At 44.7% G+C, this 12,362-nt stretch overlaps 1 protein-coding gene across 4 annotated transcripts in view; it reads right to left on the bottom strand.

Moving 5' to 3' along the window:
• RPGRIP1L (RPGRIP1 like) overlaps positions 1 to 12,362 on the bottom strand; it is a 673,080-nt gene that overhangs the window by 392,492 nt on the left and 268,226 nt on the right. The window lies entirely within an intron of this gene.

Below are 12,362 nucleotides of genomic sequence, written 5' to 3'. Positions count from 1 at the left end.
CGGACCAGCAGGGGGCGCACCAGGGGGGATCTCGGCCTCCGGGCTTACCTCCGTCTCGGCGTCAGCAGGCGTCCGTCCTCACGACGTTGGGAGAACTCGGCCCCGACCTTGCGCACCTCCTCACTCGGCTGCGACGGCAGCGACGGGGCCCCGGGCTTCTCCTGGGCCTCGCGACACAGCAGGGCACTCCTCCAGGCCGCAGCGGTGAGCGCGCTGGCTTCGTCGTCGCAGGGGGGGGCTCAAATTAAGGATGGGGTAAAGTGCTCAGCGGAGCACGCTGCCGGGGGTCCCAGACCAGGGTAGGAAGCGCGGGGGTCACATCGCTAGTACCTGGTCGATCCCCGGTGTCTTGGCAATCGGCTTAGTATTTTGTTCACTAGAGTAGCTTGGACACGCAGTCTCAGCTCTGGCATTCAAGGCTTACAGCTCGCTCTTGTCATGCAGTTTCAGTTCTTGAAGTTAGATTTCAGTTCTCAGTTGACAGATGAAGTCTTGTGGCGCAGATGTATCTGGCGCCCTTAAGGGGTTCTGTTACAGGGGTAGGGATGGAGAGGGCGACTAGATCCTTCCTAGTCAGGTTGGCAGAGAGTCTCTGGGTCCTCCTACTACTGGGACAGATCAGTGGGATTCACAGGGCACCTCACTCACTTAAGAGGCAGTACCTAAATCCTGTCACTCTCAGAGGCATAAGTCCCTGGCTAGGCCCTACCGCCTACACTCCTGGTGGATTCTTCCAGCTCTGCTCCACCCCAATGGCCAACTCACCACACAAGTTTCCCTCCCACTCTTAAGTAGCCCTAGGTCAGGTGACCTCTAGCCAAGGCGGCAAAAGTAAAACCCCACCTCCCTTCTAGAAGGTTCCAGCTTCTTCCAGGAGCTTCCCCACTCTAACTATGGGACAAAAAGGCGGGCTGGTGTCGCAACATTGTTGTGGGTCCCAGCCAGCTCCTGGCAGCTAGGGTGCTACTATCAAAAACGACCACCCTGCAGTAGCAGGGGTCTGTGGCAGCCATCTTGGGAGAAGGGAGCACCTGCACCTTAACACTGCCTGGCAATGAAAAGGCGCCCGGAGACCTAGTCCAACATAAAAATGAGGGTGGAAAAAATGAGGCACGATACAAAAATAGAAGGGGAGACCACCCTAGGGCTGACAGGTCCAACAGCGCCCCAGCCAGGAACCTAATCGGAGGCTCTTATCTCTATGTAGACTGCATGCAGCCTACATAGAGAAAAGTGAGAGTGCGCATGACTGCTTTGGCCGGCCCTTGGCCGACCAAAGCAGTCAGGGCCCAAAGCATTGGGCTAGCCACGCCCGCTGCCCTCGAGAAGGACCGCCCACTCGCCCTCCCACAACCAGGCACTCCAGGCACTTCTGCTTTCTCGCAGTGCGAGAAGCAGAAACATGAAGTGGTAGTTTTACTATTTTATGTTTCTGCTTCTCACACTGCGAGAAAAGAGTGGGACGACGCCCCCATGCCCCTGTGAAGGAGCCGCCACTGAACAAGTGAGACTCCTCCATCGTTTGCTTTACTTACAAAAACAGCAACTTATTTTAATTCATTCCTAAGACCAAGTATCATCACAGAGAAACAATACAACAATAGAGTTTAAAAAACATTTTCAAATGTAAAATAAATTTCAGTATTTTCTCTACAAAGCACTTGCTTCAATTAGATATATTTTATATTTATACCTTGTTTAAGTGGTAAGTTCTAACTCGCATAACTCAAATGTCCTCTAAATATTTTAACTTACAATTTATTATTGGGAATGAGGTAGTTTTGGAATTGCTTCCTCACACAGTTAAAATCAAGTAAATCAAAAGGATGTCATGTGGTTAAAAACATACCTCATAAACAGTTTAAGTAAAGAAAAAATACATAAGAATGAAAAGGGAAACATGAAAGAAACAATGTACAACTCAAGGGAAAAAAAGTTTTAGAATATGGGTTCTGATGGGAGCCTGCAGAGGGGATAGTACAGGAGAAATACTCGAAAGGGTACCTGACAGATTATTGCAGCAACTTTCCAGAATGTATAACATGATCATTAAGAGCTGAAGGGTGAATATTAAGGTAACAACCAAATAGGATCTGTGATGTACTCAGACGGGGAGATTAAACTGGCCTAATGAAATGTATAGGTTGAAAGGTCTATGTTTTTTATTATGACAGAAGAGGGTGCTTTGCTGTTCTGGTTCAATAAACAATTCAGTAAGTTGTGGCATGTGATACCTTTAGGAGATCAACAAGAGAAATACAAAGATGCACTTGTACATAATTATGTGCATGGTGCTTACTGAAGGACTTCCACAAAAGGCGCCATAGTACACCTGATAACAATACTACCAAAATGATATGTAGGTTTCTTCATTTGCATTATTTTTCTTGCTCTGGACTTATACAATGTTATTTGTATCCAGGAGCAAGAACAACTGCATTTAATACTGGCCTGAGTCACAAAAAAAGACTAAAGCTGAAAATCTATGACTCAAATACGTCTGTTGTGATAATCTGCAAAAACTACTCATAAGCATACATGCGAATCTTGCATTTACATGTCTATTCCTCATCCACTCAATTTACTCCTGAAGGCTGGGAGACAATATGCAAGAACAATGTGGTAGTTTAGTGCAATTGCACATTTTCTCCCGAGGGCACCCTCATACAGTATGGGGGTTATCATTTCTTGTCCCAGTGAGGAACTTCGATTTCCGATCACGATCGAATCGACCCGCCATTTTGTAACCCGCCACCATTTTGTGTTGCCACCACTCAGGCAGCACGGCGAACGAAGTCTTTTCTGCTTTTCCCGTAGCTTGGTGTCAAAATACGTCCTCGGCCTTGTTTGCGAGGCTGGTGTTTGGACTAGCCGAGTACACTAATCCGTGTCTGGCTTTTCTAATCACTGTTTCAACTATCTGTAGGCTCACACTATTCTTTCCCGATCATATCTTATCGACTGGCCTTCGCTGTCTCCTGCTAGCATTCTCGTGTCATGCCCGTCCTCCAATACACACAAACGTATCTCACCACCTGCAAGTCAGTTGTAATCTATTAATATATTAAGTTCGGGGGTGGGATGACAAACACAGTTGGAGGAGAGGACTCTTCGAGTCATCTGATCTTTCTGTTTTCGAACCCTTCTTACTGGTTCCACTTTGTTTTCCACTTACCCTATTGGCTCTTTTCTTCTTTGCTTGGGGCGTGTCTTCTGTTAATAATCCTATATTGTATAGTATTTCATCCGATGCGCCACAGAATGAAGTGGCAGTCTCCTGAGAACCTACTTTGTGTACTTCTAGGATAACTGTACTAGCTGCAGCTAAATAAATCCAATCTTCTAACGCCGACAGAGTGTCCCGTGTCTCTGTGTATCGAAGCAGGTGAACCCAGGAGACGGAGGGCGTACCCTGCGCCGCCAGGCCCAAAAGGTTCTGGTTCTTCAACTGGCGCCCAACGTCGGGCGGCTTCAGTGGTACCGGTTCTGCTCGAAGGTCGTGAGGAACCTCGCAAGAAAATTCCGGAGGGTTCGCGAGCCACACTAAGCGACCCCTGTATGTCGAAAGTGGTCCGAAGGTCTTTTGCAGCGCGGTTACTCCTTCCTGACGGCTACTGGCGACCGCTACCCTGACTGCTGCCCTGCTTTGGCCCATTCCTTTGGTGATGTATGGTAAAGCGAGACGATAGACGGGCCTCTGTTGGTGGAAGAAGACGTCCTTAGTTAAGTTAAGTATTTTCGTGGGTCGCGTCCACAACTTTGGTTCTTTGTTTTGATGTCCTTAGGTATCTTAGATTTAGTCATTGCAACGACTAAAGCCGAGGGTAAGTGCATTTGTGCTGCGTAAACTGAGTTTACTCCCTTGAAGTTTGTGAACAGTCCAGAGTCATTGTGAAATGTCTGGTCTGACTAAGTTTGGAAGAATTTGTTGTCTTGGTTGTAATGGGGACTCCCGACTTGAGGACTCTTGTCCGATTCCTTCGGTTGGAACTCCCACATATGAGCTCTACTCGAAACATGGTATCGGCCCCATTGCCTTTAACGAGACATGGACTCGATACACGAAGAAAGATGGTGTTCTTAAATGGCCAGAAAACGGTAGTTTTGATTCCGAGGTGCTAGATAATTTAGAAACAGTTTTATTCAAAAGAAAAGCCCGGCCGGCAATGTTTGACTCTCTCCGCCTTTGGCGTAAGGAAGCCAAACAGAAAGAAATTAAACAAGCAAAACGAGATAGGAAAGCACAGGGTATAACGATTATACAGGCTGCCCAACAGTTCAAAAAAGATGAAATTGACAATGCGACTGAAATCTCAGAAAGACAACATCGTATGGCGATAGATAAATGCTATCCGGTGTTGCCTGTTTCTCCTTCTGATAACAAGAAAGATATAGAAGAAGATCCCCTAATGTCTCATTTATTAAGGTTGCCTCCGCCCTATGCGCAAAATGCTAATGTGCCTCAGCCGTTACAGCCTGCTCAGTTGCTGGTAGTACCTCTGCCAGTTCCGGCTCTTCAGCATCTGCCTCCTCCAGTACTACCGCCCTTGCCAGTATTACCAGTTTCTCAGCCATCATCTCCTTTGCCTTCTGCTCCTCCTGTAATTTCTAGTTCTTCTCTTGATAATTCTCCTAATATTCTGTCTCCAGTTCTGATGTCTAATTCACCATCTATGCGTAAGCGTCTCACAGATTCTGTCACCAGTATTTTATCTCCTTTCTTTGGAGCTCTTAATGCGTCTCCGGCTTTTGCTCGAAGACAATCACGTAGTCAGTTCCCAGATTCCGAGGAACAAGAGAAGCTAGATTCTCTTGCACGAAGATGGATCAAGAAGGGTCCACAATATAGTGTGTCTGATATTATGCCTATCTTTTTGCAATGGAATGCACCTACACAAAGGTATGTTTTCAATGTAATGTGCGACATGGGAAGATGCGAGTTCGAGTCCGATCTCACAAGATTAATAGATGTCCAAACTGATTTTGAAAAAGGACTTATTGTAGGTTCCAAGGTTGAGGAAGCTGTAAGAACACTCATCTCTTATAGAACCTTATTGTTCTCTCAGATTTTTCTTGATTCTGATCCGTCGGTTAGACTGACATCGAAAAATTATCCTATGAGAGAGGTTCCTCCAGTATGGAAAGAAGAGGTTCCAGCAGCAGGTGCTAATCCTCTTATTCCTGCTCACTTACAGCGTATATGGGTACATGTCCCTTGGAAGAGATCTGAAGTCTTGGCCCTTAAGCAGACTCTACCAGATCCTCGTAAGAACCCTGCAGGTTATTACAAAGAATTATCGCAGACAATCGCTGCTTGTATAATGAATCTGGCAGATATTGATATGCTAATGGGTAATGTAGTTCCACAGACAATATGGGCTAAGATTCGTACAGAGGATCATGCACAGGAACTGGGTGCTACTTGGGATGTCATAGCTAATACAGATAGAGACCAAGTGGGTGGTGCAAAGCCTGACGCTTTGATTTCGGAACTTCCTGGTAGAATCATTACGTTAATGAAAACTATGATGCCTGCATTGAGAGTGAATTGGGATAAGCTAGCAGCATGTAAACAAAAGAAAGATGAAAGTGTCTCTGATTTCTTTACTCGGTTCGAAGAGACATTCATCGATCATAGTGGTCAGGACATGGCTACTGAGGGTGGACAGCGATTATTCGTGGACAAATTTGTATTCAATTTGCTTCCCGAGCGGTCACACAAATTAAAGGATTCAGAAAGTTCTTGGGCTGTTTCCTCTTCTGCCCAGATATTGGCTATTGCACAATATTATGAGAATAGGGACAAAGAAGAAAAAGAAAAGCAAGAAAAGAAAACAAAAGATCTAAAAACAAAGGTTCTCTTACAGCAAGCTTATCCGCCACGTTATGTTCAGCCTCACACTCAACAGCCACCGCAGTTTCAGAGATTGTATCAGAAACCTGAGCCATACACTTCGCGACCTTTGTTAGGTCCTAATCAATGTGCCTCTTGTAAGGAGGAAGGTCATTTTAAAAGCAGTTGTCCGGTTTTATTGCAGCGTAATGGAGCATCGTCTGCTCCACGAGGTCGTGCTGGCCTCCAGTCAGCAAACAGAGGTAGAGGTCGAGGTATGTTAACTCAAGAACAGCGTGCCCTTCCTTCTCCTAATTCCATGAACTATTTTGATCAGCAAAATGTGAGATCCACTCAATATTATAATGAGGACCATTATGTTGAAGGCGAAAATTAGAGTCTTCATGCCAACTAGGACAGCCACGGACAAAGTAGAGGAGTTGTGCCAATCCCAGTAGATCAAAATGGCCCTTATGTCAACGTCACTACAATGGGTGTATCAGAGCCATTTCTTCTAGATACTGGAGCAATGAGAAGTTCTATTATTCATTCTAAACTCCCTGGCGCACCTTTGTCTGGCTTAACAAATGTTTCTGTAGGATTTTCTGGCGCCCCTGTTCGCAACCCGGTTTCTTGCCCTTTGCCTATTTCAGTTGGTCCTTATGACTTGGAAGCTTCACTTCTGTTAACGAATGGTTGTGGTGAAAATCTGTTGGGTCTAGACCTATTGAAAAGGATGCATGCTACAATATATTGTTCTCCTTCAGGCGTACATCTCACTCTAGGTCAGAAGTTGATCTCCCCAATGTATCTGTCTAAAGATCAGTTTCCTCCTGAGTTGCTTTCTCTTCCGACAGCACTTTGGGCCACAGGTCCGAACGATGTGGGTTGTCTTGAGATACCGCCTTATGTTGTTACTCTCAAGCCCAATGTTGAATTACCACGTATTCCACAATATCGAATTCCTGCTGAAGGGGAAAAGGCGCTTTTAGAAATCATTCATGATCTCATTCGGAAGGGTGTGGTCGAAGAAACGAGAGGCAACACATGCAATAGCCCTATTCTTCCTATTCTTAAACGTACTGATCCTTCTCAGCCTCCTGTGTACCGGTTTGTGATTGACCTGCGAGAAGTAAACAAAATTGTGATTCCACAATTTCCTGTTGTTCCAGATATCACTGCTTTATTGACTATGATACCTTCCACAGCGACTTGGTTCTCTGTTATTGATCTAAAGAATGCCTTCTTCAGTATTCCAATTGCAGAAGAGAGTAGGGACATTTCTGGTTTTTCTCTTGGAGGCCGAAGCTTCCGGTTTAAGCGCGCACCCCAAGGGTACTGTAAAAGTCCCTCCATTTACAGCCAAGCTTTGAAATGTCATCTTGATACTTTTCATTTGCCGTCTGGTGCCGCTCTTATCCAATACATGGATGACTTGTTAGTCGCCGCTGACTCAGAAGATATCTGCAAAGATGTCACTGTTGCACTGCTACATCACTTATTTAAGCTGAATCACAAGGTTTCACCTTCCAAACTACAGTATGTTTGTCGAGAGGTTACCTACTTGGGTCATCTCCTATCAAAGGAGGGACGACGATTGACACCAGAACGAATTTAGGCGATTGTGTGGATGGTACAGACATTCGCGCAAAGGGAAGTACGTGCTTTTCTGGGAATCACTTCTTATTGTAGACAGTGGATCCCTAACTTCTCTTTAATCGCCAAACCTCTGTTGGCACTCACTTTAAAAGATACGCCTCAGCCCCTTCCTTGGACTGACGAGTGCCAAAAGAGTTTCACTGATTTACGTACTTCTCTGTGTTCTGCTCCTGTACTAGGTACCCCAGATTACACTAAGCCTTTCACGCTGTATGTTCACGAGAAAGAAGGTTGTGCATCATCAGTCTTAACACAGCGATTTGGAGATAGACAGCGACCATGTCGTTATTTTTCGGCTACGTTAGATCACGTAGTTAAAGCATTGCCTAGTTGTCTCAAAGCCACAGCAGCCGCAGTGATTTCTATTCGACAGTCTGCTGGGATAGTGTTAGATAACACTCTTATTGTCATGGTGCCACATGCAGTGGATACCTTACTAAACAGAACAAAGACACAGCATCTCACGAGTGCACGTTTAACTGGTTACGAGCTGACGCTATTGGCTAGTCACGTACACATCAAACGATGCAATACTCTGAATACAGCTACTTTGTTGCCCCTTCCTAATGAGGAGAGTGTTGAAGATCAACATGACTGTTTCTTCCGTACTGAGGAAGAGACAAAAGGAAGGATTGATTTGAGAGACACACCTTTAGAGAATCCAGATGGGACTTTATGGGTAGATGGTTCCTGTTTTAAGATGCCTAATGGAGATACAGTTTCAGCCTATGCTGTAACTACCTTACATACGATTGTGGAAACTGCGCGTGTTAGACACAACTCAGCGCAAGCAGCAGAGTTGATAGCACTGACGAGAGCTTGTGTACTATCAAAAGGGAAAAGAGTGAACGTGTACACTGACAGTCAATATGCCTTTGGTGTCGCGTTCAATTTTGGGCGTCTCTGGAAAGAGAGGGGTTACCAAACTTCACATGGCACTAAGATACAGCATGGTCAGTTAGTGACTGATCTCCTTGAGTTACTTACTTTACCTGTCCAAATTGCGATAGTGAAGTGTAGTGCTCACAAAAAAATAACGGATGATGTTGGACGAGGAAATGCATTTGCTGATGAAACAGCAAAGAAAACAGCGAAAGATTCAATGAGTCGAATGTATATGGCAGGTCCTGCAAATTGGGTCAGAGAAAGAGGAATGTGTGAGAATACAATGGAAAGCGTGAAAACGATTCAGAAAGAGGCTACAGAAAGAGAAATAAGCAAGTGGAGAGAAAGTACGGGAATGTTGGATGAGATGGGTTGTTGGGTAGAATTGTCCGAACATCAACGATGGTTGTTGCCAGATGCTTATGTACTCCCAGTGGTAACTATGGCTCATGGTCCAGCTCACCTTAGTGCAAGAGGTATTTGTAAACTGTTAGCTCCAGTTTGGCAGAATGAGAACATCCCTAAATGTGCAGACAACGTAGTAAAGCACTGTATTGTTTGTCTGATGTATAATCCAGGAAAGGGAACCCCCACTCCAGCAGGTCACTTTGCTCCTCCGACATACCCATTTGAAGTGTTGCAAATCGATTATATTCATATGGATCGATGCAACAACCTCAAATATGTTCTGGTGGTAGTATGTGTTTTTTCGAGATGGATAGAAGCATTCCCTTTGAAAGACAACACAGCTTTATCCACAGCCAAAATCCTTCTTAAAGAGTTCTTTCCCAGATTTGGATTGCCGCGCATTGTCTGGAGCGACAATGGGAGCGAATTTGTTGGCCAAGTCATGCAGAAAGTTAGTGCAGGTCTTGGAATCAAGCAAAAGTTCCATGCGGCAAATCATCCCCAATCAGCAGGTTTAGTAGAATGCTACAATGGGACCCTGAAACTAAAGTTAGCGAAAATTCAAGCAAGTACGGGACTTAATTGGCCTGATGCTTTGCCGTTAGCTTTGCTATCCACCAGAACTGCAGTACACTCTCGTCTGGGACTTAGCCCTTACGAAGTGGTGTTTGGCCGTCCGGCCAACATATGGGGAATACCTCGTCCTAAAAAGTTCTCAGATTTGCCCTACCCAGTGTTGATTGACTATTTGCATGACCTTACAACTAAATTGCATGTTCTTCATCGACAGGTTCGGAGTACTTTGCCGGAGGCTTCCACAGATCCAGGTCACTCCATCCATCCAGGTGACTGGGTCTGCATCCGCAATTTTCAGAGGAAGAAGAATTTGGAGCCCAGATGGCAGAAGCCCCGAATGGTTCTGTTAGCAACGAGGACAGCAATTAAAGGTGAAGGAAAGAAAAATTGGATTCACGATGTGCACTGCAAGAAAGTACCTTTGCCTTTTGATCAGTGGGTTCGGAGAGGGGTTGGTGACTGCGAAGGCGAAACAGTTCCACGATTCATGCCCTTTAGCGATGCACACCTGAATGGGACTTTGTCTGAGAAAGAGGACGACGACATTTTACAGGAAGCCATTCCATTGCACCGTCGCTTAAACACGACTGAACCAAAAACATTGTTTCAAGATCAGAGTGTTCCTGGGAAGGATCACTACAATCTTAGGCCCCGACCAAAGAACATTTGAAGACTTTGTTTCCCCTTCTCCTTGTGTAGTGTTCTGTTTAGGTTGCAGGGTCACGGTAGGAGTCTAGGTCACGACCTGAGTAGTGACAATAGGTCTGCAGGATCTTTCAGTGTCATAGGACGGTAGAGCATCGTGATTTTAGTGATTGAGGAAGATTGCCGTGAGCATCCACTAGTGAAAATGGAAACTACACCAAGTATTGAAGAGAGAAGAAATGAAACAAAGAAAGCATATTGTAAAATTATGTACAGTTGTTACAGTATAACCCTATGTGTTTTAATATCATTATGTATTGCTTTGCCGATTATTGGTTGGATAGTTTATGTTTTGCAGCCAAGACACACCTCCCCTTCCTTTTCTTTGCCTTCTTCTACTATCTCTCCACACCTTTTCCATACTTTCCCTTCACATGAACTTGTCAGAAGAACCGAGTATTGCAATAATTCTTTTGTTCAACTATTACACCAGCATCAATTAGTGGTTAACACAACTGATTGTTGGGTATGTGGTCTTATGCCGCATACTACTGAAAAGGGAATACCATTCCTAGTTCTTCCTTTCTCCTACGAAGGTTCCGCTTGGGCATTCTTTGTTATTTTCTCAAATGCATATCAAAGTAAATTCAGACGGTCTGTTGCTTCACAAATTAATTATCCGGATTTTAGTCATAGTTCTTTGATTAAGGGTATGTTGGTTATGGCTAAAATCATGGAGAATAGCAAGATTTCTATTGATGAGAGAAAAGCATACACTAATTGGAACGTCACCCAATACATGTCGAGTCTTAATAATAAAATGGGAAAGGAGAAATCCTCACCAATCTGGACTGTACCGCATCAAGGTAACGTCTGTTTAAAGATAAACGAACGCTCTTCTGACACTGTACCAAAAAGTAACTGTTCCTACACATACATTTATTCCTCTCTGAACTCACCTCCTCTAGTACCGTCACAAGGCACCTATTTCATTTGTTATGATAGAGCCTATACCTGGTTGCCAACGGGTTTCTCTGGTACCTGCTACATAGCTTTTCTTCTTCCCCCCACTTACACTGCTTCTGCCAATTATCACCGAACCCGTCTCAGTCGAGGAATTATTGATTCGAAAGACACCACGGGACAAGAAGGAGGAAATTTCCTTAAGGGTTTTCTTCCTTTCTGGGGTCCAATGGCCAATAGCAGAAATATAAGGCAACTGGTCCGTGTTGTGGAGACTACAACAGACATCACTGTAGGAGCCTTGAGTAATATCACAGCGGAACTACAGGCGGATCGTCTTATGACCTTATAAAATCGAGTTGCCTTAGACTTTATTCTTGCCGATCGTGGTGAACTATGTAAATTGATCGGGTCACGCTGTTGTATTTTCATTCCTAATGACGCTCCGACAGTATACCAAGCTATTTCCAAGTTGCATATAATCTCCGAGTCTATTCATCAGAACGAAGGAGATTGGTCCTTAACGGAATGGTTTTGGGGATTATTGTCCAAATGGGGCTGGAAAATATTGACATTCCTTGGAGTAATTTTGACAATCATATTCTCTTGTTTTCTTTGTATGCACTGTGGTCCCGCTATCTGTGATCTTTGTGCCACTATGTGCATTTCAAGACCCAAACCTCAAGTGACAGAAAACATAAGGATGATGTTACAACAACAGCTTGATGATCTCATGGCCATTGATGTGGACTCAGATTAACGTGAGTCTATCTTGCCTGAGTTCTGGCAAAAGGAGGGTCTGAGGAACTTCGATTTCCGATCACGATCGAATCGACCCGCCATTTTGTAACCCGCCACCATTTTGTGTTGCCACCACTCAGGCAGCACGGCGAACGAAGTCTTTTCTGCTTTTCCCGTAGCTTGGTGTCAAAATACGTCCTCTGCCTTGTTTGCGAGGCTGGTATTTGGACTAGCCGGGTACACTAATCCGTGTCTGGCTTTTCTAATCCCTGTTTCAACTATCTGTAGGCTCACACTATTCTTTCCCGATCATATCTTATCAACTGGCCTTCACTGTCTCCTGCTAGCATTCTCGTGTCATGCCCGTCCTCCAATACACACAAACGTATCTCACCACCTGCAAGTCAGTTGTAATCTATTAATATATTAAGTTCGGGGGAGGGATGACAAACACAGTTGGAGGAGAGGACTCTTCGAGTCATCTGATCTTTCTGTTTTCGAACCCTTCTTACTGGTTCCGCTTTGTTTTCCACTTACCCAATTGGCTCTTTTCTTCTTTGCTTGGGGCGTGTGTTCTGTTAATAATCCTATATTGTATAGTATTTAATCCGATGCGCCACAAAATGAAGTGGCAGTCTCCTGAGAACCTACT

The sequence above is a fragment of the Triturus cristatus genome, chromosome 12 (assembly GCF_964204655.1).
Source record: "Triturus cristatus chromosome 12, aTriCri1.1, whole genome shotgun sequence".
NCBI lineage: Eukaryota > Metazoa > Chordata > Amphibia > Caudata > Salamandridae > Triturus > Triturus cristatus.
This window is presented reverse-complemented; position numbering and strand designations above follow the sequence as displayed.